Raw genomic sequence first — 16,229 nt, forward strand, 5'->3', positions numbered from 1 at the left:
TTGAGTTATACACTTCGTATCAGGCAGCAAGAAGTTTAATTTACATTTTTGACATTTAGCGGACACTTTTATCCAAAGCGACTTACAACAAGTAAATGTGTCTAAACTAAAGTAAGTGAATCATCTATACTGTACATCAGTCATCATAAGAAAAACACATGTATGCTAATCTATTGGTATTCACAATGCTAAAAAAATATTATTATTAACAGTAGAGGAACTGTACAGAGGGGTAGTGGGGAGGGGGGGAGAGGTCTTTAGCGCCTCCTGCGTCTTCCAGCCCCTCTCAGCGGCCGACGCTGGCCATTATCACCACCACACATGCATATATAAGTATAACCGAGCATGCAGCCAAACACCGACACCCCAATGTCCAACAGGAGGGAGGTAGAGAATGCAAACAGGTAGAGGGTTTTGTTGCAGAAGGGTGGATCAGTGCGGGTCTGGTCAGAGTTGGTCCCGTTGGTTGGGGTCTGAATGTAGTTGGGTGGATATATAGAGTAGATGTGATAATTACCTGGAGACAAAACAGAGAGGAATTACGTATGTAGGTACTGCAATTGTATGTACAATCACATACACATCCTGAAACTGACCATTGGTTTAAGACACATGCATGCCAGATTATTGGCTGAATACATTGGCTCCTGCTCAAATACATTAGGAATGTGTCTTTCATTCTTTACATCTTTCTTTTCGTCTTTGCTTCCTATATCATTGTTTCAAAAAGTAAGGAGGGTATTGCACTGTTTACATCCTGTACCCTGACGACAACACAGACGACACCATTGCCACAGCACTCCACAGCACTCCACTCCACTGCACTGCAGTATTTTGGCTTGACTAGCGAGTTTGTGTTGTGATTTTCAGCAACGTTGAAATGTATGTCCATGTTTCAAAATAAAAGTCTGAACATTTTGTTTGGTTGCTGACTTGCGGCCCAAATGACCAGACCGTGTCACTGTTGTCTCTTGACTTATTTGTCTCTTTCGACCATTGTCACTTCTTCAAATTGTCTCATTTGTCTCTATAACTGTTGTCACTTTATTTATCTTGCCTTATTTGGCTTTATAACTACCGCCATGTTATTTCTCTTGTTGCTGCAATGTAGAGGAAGTGAAGCCTAAGACTTTTACTCTCTTTTATAATGGGATGTAACAATAAACATGAAACTTGAAACAGTGTATATATGACAAACTCTGATTTGAATCCTGACCAGTTCTGGAGTGGAGAAAGCAACAGTGATTCCACACCTGTTCAGATCATTGATGACCTCCAGGAGGGAAGGGAGGAAGGGAGGAAGGAAGGAAGGAAGGAAGGAAGGAAGGAAGGAAGGAAGGAAGGAAGGAAGGAAGGAAGGAAGGAAGGAAGGAAGGAAGGAAGGAAGGAAGGAAGGAAGGAAGGAAGGAAGGAAGGATTCCCAAGGTATTCAAACAAGGACACATTATTCTGGGGGTTTCTCTCACCAAAGACGAACCAGAGGAATAGGATGACCGTCGCACAGATCGCAGCAGGCTTTGACTTTGACGAGATGTGTTGGGTCCCGCATTCTACACCGCAGACCAGCGCCACAAGGACCAGGCCAAAAAATCCAAACAGCCCCAGGCAGGGACGCGGGAAGGGGGGTGCTGAGGGTGCTGCAGCACCCCCTAGCGGCAAGCAGAAGGAGCTCCTCCTGCCTGAATTTTAAAAATAAAAATATTATTCAAACAATAATTTAAAACAATATAATAACTATTGTTGCTTTTGGGAATAAAAATAAATGTGTTTTTTGTAATAAATGTAAAAATGTGTTTGTTAGTTTTAATGTTAGTGATCACATGGTCATATCTTGCTAGGGACTTGACATCCGAGTCTTGACACCCCCACCCCCACCCCCGTTTGACGAGCCGTGTCGACCAGACATACGTTTTCCTGGGAGGAAAATTGGAACAGAGACATTCGAGTTTCATTTCATTTTTAAAAAGCTGGTTTACCAGGTGGAAATGGTTGCATTATGTCACTGAAAGAGACCCTGTTCTTTGCTTCTCTTGCAGTAAAGCTATATAGAGAAGGGGTTAAGGCACCACGACAGAAAGACAAGTGCATTTACAGTAGGAGGCTTTTGTAAGTTTAGCCAACACGAGATGTCTGACATACATTCAGAATCGGTGAGATTGCTTGCTTCGCTTAACAACACTCCCATTAATGCTCTACTGTCGGACGTTGTTGAGAAAGAGCAACAGACGGCCAGAAACGTATTAGAACTGATATTCAGATCCATCCGATTCTTCGGCAGCGAAGGGCTTCCGTTAAGATGCAATACCAATCGACATGGAGTGCTGTCTGTAATAATGGTCAACATCATGTTTGTGGACATTGTGGGACACTGTGAGCTGAGTGGAAATTACTGTAAATTCCAACACATTGTTGGTAAAATATTTAACGTTACGTCTTTGTAGTGTGTGGGTGCATGCGTGCGTGCTTAACTATTATTGCCCGTGCATTGGGGCCCGTCGTTATGCCACTGTGTGCGTGTGAGCGAACGAGCAATCAGCGAGAGGGAGGGAGAGAAATCGTTATAATTTTTTCCCTGGCAATTTTTTTCCCTGTAGCGTATATAGACAGCACCTCAGCACCCCCAGTCAAAATACCTTCCCGCGTGCCTGGCCCCAGGTAGACAGAGATGAGGGGCTGGGCAGGGCAGTCATGTATGTACTTAACACCTGGAGATTAGAAGAGGAGGAGGTCCTGACTTAAGTTTTACTTGCAGCAAGTAAGAAAGATATTACCAGGAACTGGCTTAATATTTACCCCCCAAAACAGGAACAGTGGCTGGAAGACATTTTTGTTATGGAAAAGATGACGTACTTTTTGAGAGTCAAAGTCAATATATTTGAAAAATGTATATGAAACGTGACCCCATCTAATTTAATAGCCATTCAGAATATATTATTACTAACATGTTTATTGAAACACCTCCGGACAATTTTCCTTTTTCTCTTTTTACCCATTTGTTTATGGGACATGCTGTGTTTCCTTGCCCTTTGTTTTTACACTTGAATGATGTAGATATGCTGTTCTGTCCATGTCTATGCTGAAACCCAATAAATACTGAAATGATAGAAAAGAGGAGGAGGGGGAGGAGGAGGAGGAGGTGTTACTGTTGAGGAGATGTGAGAGGATGGTTGTGGCCTGATTACGTAAACGTACACATGTAAAATATAGATTTCGAAAAGTGGACTCTGCTTACCTATGATGATGTAGGCCACACATACTGTTGTGAGGAGAAGCAGACTTACTGGGGGAACAGAACGCAAAACATATCAGGCTTGTTTAACACCCTTCCTACTTACAATCCATGCATTACAATGAGCCTGTCAGAGGTCTACCTCCATCAGCCTCCCCTGGTATACATCCACATCTTACACCTTGTTAGCCAACATTGTTACAATACACAGTTCAATATATTTCACAGTGTCTCAGAATGTATGATGTGCAGAATTACACACCTCTGGTACAACAGCCCATTGTGAGGCGCCCAGATAGACCTGAATATGAGACAGAGACACATGACAAAAATAGTTAAAGGTACATTTCAGATGTATAACAGTGTGACTGAGGTGAGGTTTGGAGTGTGCCCAGTCTGCCAGTTACACAGGTGTGTGGCACTGTAATAAAGGGCAGCTGCCAATCAAAGAAAGTGCCTAAACAGGTCTGATTGCATGAGGCACAATTCAAATCAATACAATGTTACAGACTTTAACATATAGCTTATCTAGAGCTGAGAATGGGCAGCACACATAATATACATATACATACATAATTTTATAATTATAATATACTCCTCAAAAAAAGTTCGGAAACGTTATTTTGGTCCATATTATTCCTCCCCTTTAATAATACCAATTGGTATTGTATTGTATATCGTTGGAAAGCCTGATTAGTCACCTTTACAACGAGGTACACCTTGTAAGGATCATGCTTTCGTGGAATGAGCAACACAGCTAAACGTGGGTAGCAGCCCAAAAATATTTGCCAAAATCCCCTGCAATATTCTTCTGTTGGTATTCACACGTCTATGAAATAAGGATGTTAATAACGTCTCTAATTAGTCAACTAAACTCTAATAGGTTGTAGTGGGACGCACGTTTAACTTCAAGACTCTTTTCTCAATTCTCTAGTCTAAGACACTCTTTCTTAATGCGCAATACCAAAACTAGCGGGGTACATACGTCATACCCCATAACTGGAGAAGTTGATTCTTAAAAGCACCCAGGACATTTCAGAGCCTTTTCTGCAACAGGCGTCTTCAGTTGAGTGACAAGTTGTCAGCTTGGCAAAACCACTGTGTTCCAAAATGCTTTGTTGCACTCTATCTAGAGTGAATACCGTACTTTATAAAGTCTAGATAGAGTGCTATTTTGGAACACAGCCCATGTAGCCTATGCATTTTGCATTGGACATTATGCTTCGTTAGAGGCACATTTTTCTCAATGTCAGATTGCAAAGGATGATTTTGATTTTGAGTGATTCCAAAAATGTCTCTTCTGAGAATTGTAGCTCCTGATCTCATGAGATCATAACTGTTCATTGCTGATCCTTTATACAGATGATTAAAATGCATTAGATAAAGTTATTTTCGTATATATTGGTATCTGTTACTACTAAAAATGAAGAAGAGTTCTTGAGCAAATTTAAGACTTGTTTATTCAAAAAAGCAGGTTACACAGCATGGCCCCTCAATGGAGCTGATGGTCCGAATCGGTCACAGGATGGATGTGAAGAAAAATAAAGAGGCAGAGTCCATTCTGCGTAGAGGGCTTTATACCCTGTCACTATTATTTCGCTGAGCCAACTAAACAGAGTCCACGTCACTTTAATTTGGTAGTAGGTGAGGCCATTCTCCGTCCTGCAAATAGGATGTCATTGTCTTATTATAATGCAACTCACCCTATGGTCTAATACAATTCCAATGTAACCTATGTTATGGCCGTCTTGCTGACTCGGACCCCAATGCAATTATCCTCCCATGATGACATTCCATCCTCTGCACATGCATTGTCAAAAGGCCACCGTGTGTCTCTCCCTATCTCTCCTAACAGAAACAACACAAACGGACGGTTATCTAGTGAATAGGGGAACGAATCAGATAAATGACAAATATGTTTCTGCCCTCAAGCAAGCCCTGGATGAGTAAAGAGGGAGTCAAACAGAGTCTCCTACTATGTTGCTTTCACTACGTGGCCGTTGGGTTGCCATGGCTACGTCATATGAAAATACACTACACAGCCCCCCTCGGAACACGCAGAGTGTGTTCCGAAACTAAACGACAGACAGAAAAACTACATCAACCCATCAACTACATCAACACATCAACACATCAACACATCACTCAGTTCATCATGCATAATACAAAAACTGAGATACAGAAATTTCCAACGACCGATGTTTCCCTCGTCCGAAGCGGCAGGGTCAGAGGTTGCTAGCACATGGCCCCAGTTGGAGAACAGCCTTTACCGCTGTCTCAGATTGATAACACTTTCATAGTCAGGAGCTTCCATTGTCGCGTAACCATTACATCACTTCACAACCGACATCAATCACATGATATAGAAAGAAACAAACAGGAACCGAAGCAAACAATCACAAAACATCACTTAATAAACAAATCATCAAAAGAGGAAACAAAATCAGAAAGCAAAGCAGAATCCAGCTTTTGCTCATCAGCTATGTCGGCCATCATTAAAGCATTAACCGGAACATCAGAAATACACTTTCCAAAACATTTGATTAAAATACCAAGTAACATAATACAGATGATAATGACAACAAGAATAATAGCGACGGACCTGATCATATTACCAATACCTGAAAAAGCAGAATCAAAGAAATCCAATGTATTCCAACCGTGTTCTTTATGTAAATCCTCTATACCCTTCTTGTTAGATTCATGGAAATCATACAGAGCGTTACCAGAATCCGAAATATAACTGCAACATTCACCGCCTATCAAAGCACAAGTACCACCCTGACTGGCCAAAATAATGTCCAAAGCCATTCTATTTTGGAGAGCTACATTCTTAGTTTCAGTCAATTCAGTAGCCAGGGCAGATACTACAGCATCCGAAGCATTAATGTGTTTTTCAAGAACGGATGATAGGGCACTTAATTCAGTCTGAGAGTTGTAGACACCATAACTTGGGAATATTAGGCCAAAAAACTTCTGAGCGGTAGATAACGCCCTACGACTACGATGGGTTGCTTGTTTGTGAAGTACAGACATCTCTTCCCGAGTAACTTTCCTAATCAAAGGTATCAGATGAGCTAAATAACAAAGTCCCTCACTCAAAGCAGGAAGCTTAGAGAATGCATTATTATCACACACAAGAAACACACCCTCCGGGAGTTGAAGCTCCGTACCAGGATACGGGAAAATGACACCACCTATACAAGACGCGGCCCCTAGCTGACGAAGCGCGCTGCCCTTGGGCCGAGATTGTATGTCAATACAGGTTGTAATATTTACGAGAGGCATGACCTTAAGCTGCGTGGTGCCTTTCTGCCGTCTGGTAGTATTGGTATCATGTAATTTCATTTGAGGCACCATAGCACAATCAACAACTTTACATTTCAATCCAGAAATAACAACTGAACCTCTCCACCGTGTAGAAGTCACACTCCCAGAACATAACAGATGAGGACTCAATGCAGTACCATTCAATTGAACGAACATAGCTTGGATAATATATATCTTCTTCGGACCTGTTGGTTGTGACAAATGTGTAAGCCTATCAATAATAACCTTCCCCACACCGCTAGGCCTATGGTGTTCGTTAACTGCTGCTGTCAGACGTTCCAACACACCAATATCCACACCTGCATAGGAAGAATTTAAAGGAACCAGAATCGTGCTGGGCTGACAAGAAGAGCTCTGGTTCTTGCCCTGTAAAACAAATTGGGCTAAACCCTGCCAATTATAATGAAACCATTCTGCTTTAGTTAACGGTATGGGGAAAAACATAGGAGCAGATGTACTTACAGGGACCTGTTGACAAATCCAGCAATCAGAATAATTCATTTTTGAAGCAAAATCTTTCATGATACTAGTGGCAGAATTAGGGTGGGACCGTGTCCCCAGGTGATTAGAATCATACAACAAATAATCGTCAGTAGCGACTACAATCGCCTTCGTAGAAGCCTTTACAGCAACATTTTTAACCTTTCCTGGTAACTCAACTGGAAAAATATATTCATGCACAAATTCCCTACAGTCCACCAAAAAGTCGTGTGGAAAGTCAGGAATGTTACTACAAACTTTGTCCTTGAAATTGTTGGATTTGTCAAACACCTGTTCACCGATATTACGTCTAGCACACCAATACGAGTTCACCTCATTGTCAACATTAGTTAATGTCACAAGTGTTGACATTAACTGTTGTGTAAGTGTAATATATTTGGCATCCAGTAAGTACCACTCAGCCGCTTCAGTCGAGGCATAGATCAAACAATCATCAACAGTACAACGTGAATGTGGGCAAATAAAAGCTCTACCTAATGTGATAAATCTTTTCTGACGTCCAGGCATAACAGTGTGTGAGTGAAGTGTAGCATTGTCCAAGGAAGTCAATGGGGTAGGAACACTAAGGGGTATATTAGTCTCTGAAACGGCATGGCTTGAGTTTCCTCCTAATTGGCCTTGGTGTATCACGGGATCTGTCTGGTTGGGGTGTATCACTGACAGGTCTGTGTCTCTCAATGGTACCTTGGTCCGGGCAGCCGCCCGGGTTGCTGACATCTCCGTCTGGAGCATTGTCAGGGTCGGAAGGGGTGACAACAGGGGCAACACCAGGCTTGGTAGAACCCCCAAGAGGGGTGTCGCAGTCCCTTGGTCCTTCACGATCTCCATTGGCCCACTCATCTCTGGGCTGGACAGGGTCTGGGACGAGGCCCCCGGCATCATCTGCATCACGGCGCAGATACTCACCAACATCTTCGTCAGCCTGGATGTCCAAGCTGTGGACTTCCTCGTCCCCAGGGGTCTCCTCACCATCCTGCTGAGGCTCTCCCTCATCGTCCTCATTGGGTGCCTTGATGCAGTGATGAACGTGATACCAGGTGGGGGACCCCTTGATTTGGATGGCAGTCCCAGTGCACCGAACGACCTCGTATGGTCCTTCCCGTCGAGCCTCATGCCACTTCCGTCTGTAGACCTTCACGTATACTTTGTCACCCGGTTGCAACGCGTCCTTCCTCTCCTGTGCGTTCACCTCCTCTTCACGTTCCTGTTTGTGGAGCACATAAGAAGAGATACTCTTTTGCCGGTTAGTCATGTACTGTACATAGGCTTTCATGTCACTCTCCAAGAGAGCCAAACTTGGCCCTTTCCCACTGGTTCGTGCACAGGGAGCTGTCATTATTCTCCCCATAGCCAGTTCATGGGGAGTCAAGTGCAGCCCTCGAATCTCACTGGAACGACAGGCCATCAATGCAAGAGGGAGTCCTTCCACCCAATTAAGACCTGTATGCTGACAGACCTTAGAAAGACGGTTCTTAAGGACCCCGTTCATCCTCTCTACCATCCCCTGGCTTTGAGGTGAGTAAATACACCCAAATCTCTGCTTGATTCCCAACTTTTGTAGTATAAGCTTTACCGTCTTATCCACAAATTCCTTACCATTGTCTGACGCTATCCTATCTGGAATTCCAAACCTAGGTATGAATTCCCTGCATAGGAACTTTGCTACAGACTGAGCATCCTTTTTTCGAGTGGGGCATGCTTCTACCCATCTGCTGAACCTGTCCACTACAACTAACATGTACCTGTATCCTGCAACAGGACGAATCATGTCCACATAGTCAATCACCAAATGTTTCATTGGCCCGTTTGGGGTAGGGATATGCCCAGTTCCCACTGGTATTCCAGGTCTGATATTGTTTTTCAAACAGACCACACATTGACCAAGGATATGGTCTATTTGTTCCAATAAATATGGAGCCCAAAAACCATATTCCTTGGTGATCTTGCGTCTTACCTCCCCCCTGGCCACATGTGCTAATCCATGGGCTTCCTGTATCAGCATGCCTAATAAATCTGGGGGTGCCACAACCAGTCCCTCATGATTTCTCCATAGACCTGTGTCATCCTGACTAGCCCCCCTCGTTAACCATAGGTTTTTGTCTAGCGCATTTGCCCCACTCTGTAACATCAACAAATCCTCAAGCGTGACCATGCCCTGTAACTGTGCTTCATGTGTGACCAGCAGAACTTTACCTGCTTTGTCTGCTCCTGTAATGGCTTTGGCTGCATCATCTGCAGCCCTGTTACCTTGTGTGACATGTGATGAGTCAGATCTGTGTGCGGCACACTTCACTATGGCTAATTCCCTTGGTTTCATCATGGCTTGTAACAGCTTCATGATTTGAGCGTGGTGCTGAATAGGCGAACCATCAGTTTTCTTAAAACCCCGTCCCTTCCATACAGCTCCATGTAGATGACACACATTATGGGCGTAGGCAGAGTCGGTGTACACTGTCACTCTTCGTCCGGTTCCCAAGTTGCATGCTTCTGTGAGGGCAATTAACTCAGCCAATTGAGCTGAACAAGGCTGAGGAACAGCCTCGGCTTGTTCCACAATGAACCCTGAATTTTGGGATCGGACTATGGCATACCCAGCACGTAAACTTTCTCCTACCCGGTAACAAGATCCATCAGTCCAATACTCAACGTCAGCTTCCTTTAAAGGCAAAGCTAGTAGATCTGCTCTAAGCTTAGAGTACCTCATAGCTTCCTTCACACAATCGTGTGGTTCCCCATCTTCTGGGGTTGGCAAGGTCTCTGCTGGGTTAAGTGTGTTACATCTTAGTAATGTTACATCTTCTCTTTCCAACATCCTGTAATAATTCCTAATCCTAGGCATCGTCAAAGTATACTTGCCTTGATTCAAAAGATTCCTTAGACTGTGGTGGCAGAGAATGGTAATTGGGTACCCCATTGTTAAGGTTGTTGCCTTCTCGTACATAAGATATGCCCCGGCCATTGCTCTGTAGCATGGCGCGAAACCCATTTCTACCTCTGAATATGCGACAGAGTAATAGGCTATGGGCTGTGGACTAGGTCCAATGCCTGTTGGTTGCGTAAGAACAGCGCAGGCATACTTCCCTTTGGCTGAAGAAGAAACATACAATCCAAATTCTTTGGAATAATCTGGAAGCGCTAAAGCTGGCGCTTCTTGTAATTTGTGTTTAATTGTCTCAAACGCCAAATCAGCTTCCCTTGTCCAAGTAATGCAACATTGGAGTTTATCACTACCTGTTTCCTTAATCATCCCCCTCAATGGAGCGACCAGTCTAGTGTAATCCTCCACCCATGCTGAACTATACCCAGTAATGCCCAAAAACATCATCATTTCCCTAACCGTTCGTGGTTTTGGAGCCTTCTGAATAGCTTCCAAGTGTTCGTTAGTGACACTGCGATGTCCCTGTGTAATAGATTGTCCTAAGTAAGTTACCTTTTCCTGGCAATACTGTAGCTTCTTTTTAGACACCTTGTGTCCCTTCTCCGCCAAAACCTTTAACAGTTTAACGGAATCCCTGTGACATGTTTCTTCATCTGGGGCACAAAGGAGTATGTCATCCATGTACTGAATGGCAGTACTACTTATCGTCTGCCCTAACCCGTCTAAGTCCTCCTTCAAGACCTGATTAAAAACATGAGGACTGTGTTTGTACCCTTGTGGCATTCTGGTATATTGATAATGTTGACCTTTGTAGGTAAACCCAAATAACCCTTGACTTTCTACACTAAGAGGTATAGAAAAGAAAGCCCCGCATAAATCAATCACTGTAAATACTTTGGCTGTAGATGGAATCTGAGTCAACAGCACATGAGGATCAGGAACTTCGGCTGGATAGCTGACAACTACCTCATTCACAGCCCGTAGGTCATGTACCAGACGATATGAACCATCAGGTTTCGTTACTGGCAGAAGAGGTGTGTTACTTAACGGATATTGAGTTATCTTCAAGACTCCTGCCTCTAACAATCCTTTGATCTGTGGCTCAATTCCATCAATTGCTTCCTGCTTCAATGGGTATTGGTTTTTCCAAGGGGGTTTTGCACCCGGTATGAGTTCAACTCTCAATGGACGAGCTGATTTCACAAATCCAATGTCTGTACTGTTCTTTGCCCACAGGTCTGCTGGCACATTCTGTATCATTTCTTCTCTGAGGTCTTTTTCAGGTTGTACAGGAAGGATTAGCTGGTTCATTAGCTTCACAGTCTGCGGATGTCCTATTCCTTGAGCAGAGATCATTAGTTTTGTGAACTGTCCATCAATGCTCCTCCAGATAGCAGGGTTTTCTTTTGTCGTTACAAATCTGGCTTTTTCTGAGTCTGCCATCATTGCCCCTAAATGCTTCTGTTTATAGTGTTCAGATATCATAAGTGTCACATGAGGGATGCTACCCTCAATCTTATGCTCCTGATCTAGATAAGTGTCACTGTTTATCTTCATAGCCACTCCCTGAGGGCCTAGGATTATACAACTTGTACTAAGCTGTACCTGTTTTGGCTGATGCTTCAGCCACTCATCTGGGTTTGCATCTGCAACTTCTCTAAAATACTGGAGTGTACAATGCAATGGATCAGTAGGCCTTCTGGCCTCTGACATGTGTGCCAGGATATAATTGTCCCACATCCTTGCTGGTTCCATTAGGTCTGGGCTAAGCCCTCCCACCCAATACACCATAGATGCGTTGTTGTCCATCATGACAGACAGCTGTCTGTTCTCTTGTGGCACTGTCACCCGACAGCCGTCAGGTGTGCATTTCACTGTACAGTTCAATTGGCATAGTGCATCTCTCCCTAGTAGCCCTATTGGCGTGTGTTCTGATACAAGTATTGACAGATCTGCTCTCTGTCCTTTGTACTCTAAGCTTACAAGCTCAGTAGTAGGGATCAGCTGTTTAATTCCCTCGAATCCGATTGTCTTCACATATTTCCCAGACATAGGAAGGTGCGTGGCATCTTCAGGCTTCAGACAGGTGTAGGCTGCTCCACTGTCCACCATCAATTCTAATGGACGTTGGTTGACCGACACCCATATGGTAGGTTCATCTTCAGGCCTGTTCGTCACCACCAGCTGGCACCCCCTTCTCGGATCTTCTGGGCACCCCTATAGCCCAGCTGCTGGGCCTCCGTAGGGGTTCACCACTCCTGGAGCCGGTGTAGCAGGGGGCCTATATCTTCCTTTTTGTTTCCCCCCTGCGCCCCCCTGGTTCTTCTTCCAGCAGGTACGGGCTAAGTGTCCATCCTGGCCGCATTGGAAACATGGTCCTAACATCTTCTTCCCGGCTGCGGTCCATCCCTCTTGTGGTGGTCCTTGGCCAGGCTGGTTGTATGGCTGGTACGGAACCACTTGCACCCCTGGTGGCCCCTGTGGGTATGGATACCCCCCTTGTGGCCCCTGTGGGTATGACTGGGGAGGGACAGTTTGCAGTTGCTGTGGCTGAGATGGGACCTGTAGGGCTATGGTCTGCACTCTCTCTCTGGTTTTCTTGCCTTCAGTCAATTGTACTTGAGTTAGTTTTCTGAGTGAGTCTTCGTCTTGTGCCTTCTGTATCTGAATCTTCTTTCTAAATAATTCTACTTGGTGTGCTACGTTGTCTATATAAACAGCCTTGTTCATGTGTCGTAGCCCCACCACTTCTGCTAACTTGTTCTTAACTGGGGTAGGGAGACCTTGTTGAATCTTTTCCCTGATTATGGCTTTTTCTAACGGGTTATCTTCGGCATCCTTCCCTGTCACACTTCTCCATTGAGAGTGCACACGGGCTACATAACCTCTGGGATTCTCATCTTCTCCCAGTGGCATCACAATGATATTGTCTGGGTGAATGTGAGTAGGGTATGTCTCTCTGATTGCCTTCCACAGCCTGCCTCTGTTTGCTGCGAAGAGCTCTGGGTCATAAACTGATGTACCGATATATTTATGAAGTCCTGCCTTCGTCAATATTTCCTGCATGGTGTCCAATCCTGTAATAAAGGCTAAGAGTCTTTTCAGGTCTCCCATCGCGGCCTGCGTCCCTGTCAGTCTCACGTCCATCTCGTTAGTCCAAGGGTGACCCCCATCTTCTAGGACTGGGAGTTTTTCGATCACTTCAGACAGATCTGTATGACCCCAAGGACGATATTCTATCTTGTTATCTCGAAACAGCACCGGGAAGATCCCCTGAATTTCCTCTTCCTCCGATGCCTTCCCTCTTGGTCTAAGGCCATAATTGCTTACTAGTGGCTCCGTTCTTTCGTCCCACCTTGGTGTCGCTGTAGACCTTGGGAGGTTCGGCTGGGATGTATGATGTGATGACACTTGACGATATTCTCTTGAGAGGTTCGGCTGGGATGTATGAAATGATGTCACTTGAGCTATCTGTTCTTCCAGTTCCTCTATCTGTCGTATACAACTTTCCTCCTCTCTTAGGCTTCTCTGGAGTTTTCTTGCCCTCTTTCTTAACTCCTCCTTATCCTTTTTCACCCTTTCTTCCTCCTCTTCCTCCGACATCCTCTTCTTTTGCTTTAAGCTCTCTTTCTTCTTCTCTATCTTCAGAGACTCCTGCTCATCTTCAGAACCACTTTCTTCTTTTCCCTTTTTATAGCGTCTTGTCCTTCCCTGTTTTTCGGCCCTGGCTATTAGTTTTCTGATCTGAGCACTGTAACCTCCCTGTGCATTGCTGTCAGCACCGGAACATTCGCCTTCACCTCCACTGCCATCTTCACTGTCATCTGTCTTGTTCTCTGGTTCGAAATCCACGGTCACTTTCGCTCTTCCCCTCTCTAGTACATTATCACCCCCATCTTTGATAGTGAAGGCTCCGTTCGTACTTAGGACGGGGACCTGAGGGTAGATCCGCTGAGAATTGTCCTCCAGTATCTTGGCATAGGGAGGAGGACTGGAGATTGGAGCTGTGTGTGAGAATGGAATGTTCACTTTCTCTTCCATTGCTTTGGCCAATTCATCTCTTTTTTCTGGATCCATGTGAGCTGTTTTCTCATTCCAAGCTAATGCTACTTTCTGCCCCTCTACCTTGAAGAGGTCTAAAATAGCTAACTCTAACCTGCGTTTCTCTGATCTAATCTTTCCTTTTTGATGCGCCTTATGTGCATTGATAAGTATCTCCAATGTTGCAATTAATTGTAAGTCAAAGGTGCCCTCTTCTGGCCATGGTTGTTCAATGTCTGCCCAACGAATATTCCATTTCGTTGACATTTTGCTAATCTCCTTAACAAGAGGATTCATTTTTTCCACTATAGCCACAGGGGATGAATTTGCTAATATTCCCTTGTCTGTATTAACAGCCCTCACAATGTTACTGGGTTTGGCTCCCATGTCTGAAATATTTATACTGCTTAATATGCTGAAAATATGCTATAAGGTGTACTTTTCTTACAACCCACCTTCTGTTGCCGTATCTGCTAAACAGATGCTAGTCCAACTTTTAACTGCGTCAACTGTCTACACAGAACATTACAATTCAGAACAACGGATTGTTTCAGTGGTATTGTGTATTATTGACTTAAATGTAATCTATGTGTGTGTGTTTTAATTTAAATTTAATTAAAATTTTAATTCAATTTTATTTAAATTATTTAAATAATCATAACTAATTAATCACTAACAATCAATTATCACTATTAATTAATATTAATTAATTATTAATAATCATAACTAAATAATCATTCAATTCAAATTTAAATTCAATTTAATTTCAATTCAATTCAATCCAAATTTAGTTTAGTTTTAATCTAAATGTTTTTCCCTTATTGTGTATGAATGTGTATCACTTAATTGCTCAGTCAATACTAATTATAGTTCAGGTCAACTTTAATTATTAAACTACAAAGGCTGTTCAACACAATTTATCAAATTACAAAGGCAGGTCACGCTTTCTGATTCACAAAACCCTTGATTGCTCAATCCTCAGATATAAACTGTTCTGCTCTTCTTTAATCAAAAGCTGTGAAAAAGAACTTAACTTGAAATAAAAAGATGTAAAATACGAATAGTGACAACAACCTGTAAAGAAATCGATTTATTTTGGAAGGAATAAAATGATTAATTATTAATTACAATCTGTAAAGAAATCGACTTGTTATTTGAAAGGAATGCATAATTAATTAGACTTAGTCATTAACACTTCATTGATGTAATCCTGTGAAAGAAAACGTTACCATTGGACTATTACAATCTGTCCACTAGATGGCAGCAAGTTCCTTCCCCAGACCTGTCAATGAAATTTCTCCAAACCACTCTATCCCACTGGTCAATTCACTTTCCTTATCTTTTAGAATACGACACAACCCATGCGAAATGAATCCAATTTTATCTGCAAGAAATAAGTAATGTAATTCAGGTTCCTTTCTAAAGGAATGCTTATTATTCACCAAACCAATCTCATTCTAACATTTTCTAATGCCTTTTTTCCACAGCCTCTGTACTTGAACGCCTTGAGCGCTTGCAGGCATAAGGCTCGACGGCACTAAAGTAATTAGCTGACAATGGTCCTCTTGTCTTCTCACAAACACGGACTATGCTCTTTCAAACTAGGAATTCAGATTCCTTTACACTCATAACAATCCTGTTATACCACACACACGATAAAGTATCGTACAATTACAATAACACAATTATCAGACTCTCTTCTGATTTATCACAAGATATCAATATTGCCGACCCATTAACAAAACGTCTTCCGTTAATTTCCTGTCGACAAGCCTACACTTTTCATATAGACACTTACTAAAGTTCGTCTTCCTTTAGTACTCTACTGACAGCGCATTCGCAAAACGCGCACTGAAGCAATTCATCCTTTGCTCCACAATACACACGATACTTCTACAATATCGTACAATTACACATTTATGTACAATTACAGATTTCTAAATCCGGCTCTTTAAATTCAATCCAATTGTAATTATCTTATATTTCTAACAGATACTCAACACAAATCTAAATTCTTTTGTTTACAGCTTTAAGACCATTTAATTACATCAAAGCTGGAAGTCTGACAGAGAGAGAGAGGGACAGTTAGAGAGAGAGAGAAAGAGAGCAGAGAAAGGGGGAGCAGAGAAAGGGGGGGGAAGCAGAAGTCAATGGGTCACAGGCACAGAGGGAGAGACAGAGAAAGGGCAGAGAGAGGGGGAGCAGAGAAAGGGGGGGAATTGGCTACTTTACCTCCAGGCGCTGAGAGAA

This window comes from Nansenia antarctica, assembly GCF_963989245.1.
Source record: "Nansenia antarctica genome assembly, chromosome: 18".
In the NCBI taxonomy this organism is placed as follows: domain Eukaryota; kingdom Metazoa; phylum Chordata; class Actinopteri; order Argentiniformes; family Microstomatidae; genus Nansenia; species Nansenia antarctica.